The sequence below is a fragment of the Pantherophis guttatus genome, chromosome 5 (assembly GCF_059756535.1).
Source record: "Pantherophis guttatus breed Tessera chromosome 5, ASM5975653v1, whole genome shotgun sequence".
NCBI lineage: Eukaryota > Metazoa > Chordata > Lepidosauria > Squamata > Colubridae > Pantherophis > Pantherophis guttatus.
In genome coordinates, this window is record NC_142067.1 from 26,316,785 (window position 1) to 26,319,580 (window position 2,796).

The 2,796-nt window shown below is 35.5% G+C and overlaps 1 long non-coding RNA gene across 1 annotated transcript; it reads left to right on the forward strand.

Annotated features, from left to right (window-relative positions):
• Window positions 1-912: 912 nt before the first annotated feature.
• On the forward strand, window positions 913-2,288 carry LOC117664275 (uncharacterized). Its single transcript, XR_015734395.1, has 2 exons — window positions 913-1,154; window positions 1,605-2,288. It is a non-coding gene; the product is annotated as an uncharacterized LOC117664275 (long non-coding RNA).
• The last annotated feature ends 508 nt before the right edge of the window (window positions 2,289-2,796 follow it).

Below are 2,796 nucleotides of genomic sequence, written 5' to 3' on the forward strand. Positions count from 1 at the left end.
TCACTTTAATATTCAGAAGGTATTTTTTCATTTTAATATTCAGAATTTTCTAAAAGTAACAAGATATGAATTTTAACACAAAGTTCTCATTTAAATGTAATTTGATTGCTTACTATAGTTTAATTTGATTTCATATTCTCATTGTGAGAAAACAATCTTCCTTATTTTTAAATAACAAAATATGATCAATGTTGTTCTTCTAAAAATTGTAGATTGTTCAACATACAATAACAGCTTTGGATTGCAAGCATAAACATGTTTGGATAAAAGTCATGATAACCCATGAATAATGTGTGGTTATTCAGATCTTAAGTGGAAAATGTACTTTGGAAGTTGTAGTACTTTTCCTATCTATCTTTTGCTATCACCTTAAAGAAACCATACAAGCCTAGGAAAATACAAAGTTAACTTGAAGTACCCAAAGGAATCACTGATAATTAATGCTTCCTTAAGTCAAAAACTAAACATTTTCCTGGGACTGCATGGCTATTTTCTGAGATAGATGATAGATAAGATAGATAGATAGATAGATAGATAGATAGATAGATAGATAGATAGATAGATAGATAGATAGATAGATAGATGATGGATGATTGGACGGACATAATGGTTTTCTCTCTATTTAGATGTCCTCTTCAGTATGATTCCAGTGCCATGAACTTGGCCACTAGGCTTCATATTTAATGTGGATATCATAAATTATTTGACTTGTGATGTACTGTATATATTTAACTTCCTTATTATGGTTACATCACACAGCTATCTACTCCGGTACTACATATTCTAACTGGTAATAACACTGAAATAGTTCTAGTTCTTTATTTTTTGAAATCACTTTAACAGGTAACAAAAACTTGACTATTGGAAGACAATTTATCTCTGATTGTTGCTCCTCTCTGTACAATTTGGCAGGGCTGATATGCTCCAGTTCCATCAGTTAAACAATGGCACCTTATGGGACCAAGTGCCACTTTCTCTGTTCCAGTGCCTGCCCAGTGGAAAAATCTGTCCCCTCCCAAATTTGTTTGGCCCATCCCTGTTGGCCTTTAAAAAAGCCCTGAAGAAATGGGACTTCCTACCTCTGCAAGGAGCTATGCAAGAAAGACAGATATGCCTGCCATATAATACAAGTCATGGATCTGTATCTTGGCAAGGTTTGGTTTATAGTATTATGTTTCATTATTTCATTATTTTTTACTTTTTCAGAGGTTTCCCCTTTTAACCCTTATTAGCCAGTCATTTGGGAAATGAGTGATCATCTACAGGTATTAAATGATACAGCACCAAGAGTTGACATCTGAGTTGTTGTTGTTGTTTTTTTTAATATGCCAGGTGTGACGTCTAACAGTGACCTACAGTTCTCCCCAGATGTTTCTTCATCTTAAAGGAATCTCTATAAACAGGATTGGGTTTTTGTAATTACGTTAACCGGTACACTGAAGATGCTGCTTGGCATCTGACTCGTTTATCTTCATTTTATGTCATTCTGATAAAACTGGGGTCTTAGTTTAGAGCAGTTAGACAAACTGGTTCCACAGAGCTATGTTGTGGATGACAGATAATATTGAAACATTTAACAGGATACATTTTTGAATTTTAAACAGGCATTCCTTGGGACCATCTCACCTTCCTTTGAGGAAGAGTCAATGTTTATATATTTGTTTATTTATTGAGTCTGTCATCTGCACCTCTATAACTGTCTGGTTTGGTTCTGCAACCCAACAAGACAGACACAGACTTCAGAGGATAATTAGAACAGCAGAAAAAACAATTACTACCAACCTACCTTCCATTGAGGACCTGTATACTACACGAGTCAAAAAGAGGACTGTGAAAATATTTACAGACCCCTCGCATCCTGGACATAAATTGTTTCAACTCCTACCCTCAAAACGATGCTATAGAGCACTGCACACCAGAACAACTAGACACAAGAACAGTTTTTTCCCGAACGCCATCACTCTGCTAAACAAATAATTCCCTCAACACTGTCAAACTATTCACTAAGTCTGCATTACCATTACTGTTAATCTTCTCATCATTCCTATCACCCATCTCCTCCCACTTATCACTGTATGACTGTAACTTGTTGTATCCTTATGACTTATATCAATTGTTTCCTAGTATGATTTGATTGCTTATTTGTACCCTATGACTATCATTAAGTGTTGTACCTTATGATTCTTAACAAATGTATCTTTTCTTTTTATGTACACTGAGAGTATATGCACCAAAGACAAATTCCTTGTGTGTCCAATCACACTTTGCCAATAAAGAATTGTATTGTATTGTATTGTATTTCTTATAACTAGCATCAGTGGCAATTCCAAGTTGAAAGTGTGTGGGGTCAGAGGTGAACAAGCAGTATTATAGATGACTGGAGGCAGTGGGAAATGGATGATTTGCTTCACTTCTGGATCAGTTGTTTGAAGTATATAGCTCATACTACTGAGTAGCAATCCATCTCTGCCTATAATAGAATATAACTCTTGCTATCTAGGATTATGAGGTTAGTCCTAGATGGAAAAGAATGAAATATCTGTTTTAATGATATATAGGTAGTTCTCGACTTACAACCATTCATTTAGTGATCATTCAAAGTTACAACAGCACTGAAAAAAGTGATTTATGACCATTTTTCACACTTACAACTGTTGCAGCAGTCCCCATGGTCATATGATTAAAATTTGGGTGCTTGGCAACTGTTTCATATTTATGACAGTTGCAGTGTCCCAAGCAGTGGTGGGATTCAAAAATTGTTACTGCCGGTTCTGTGGGTGTGGCTTGGTGGGCGTG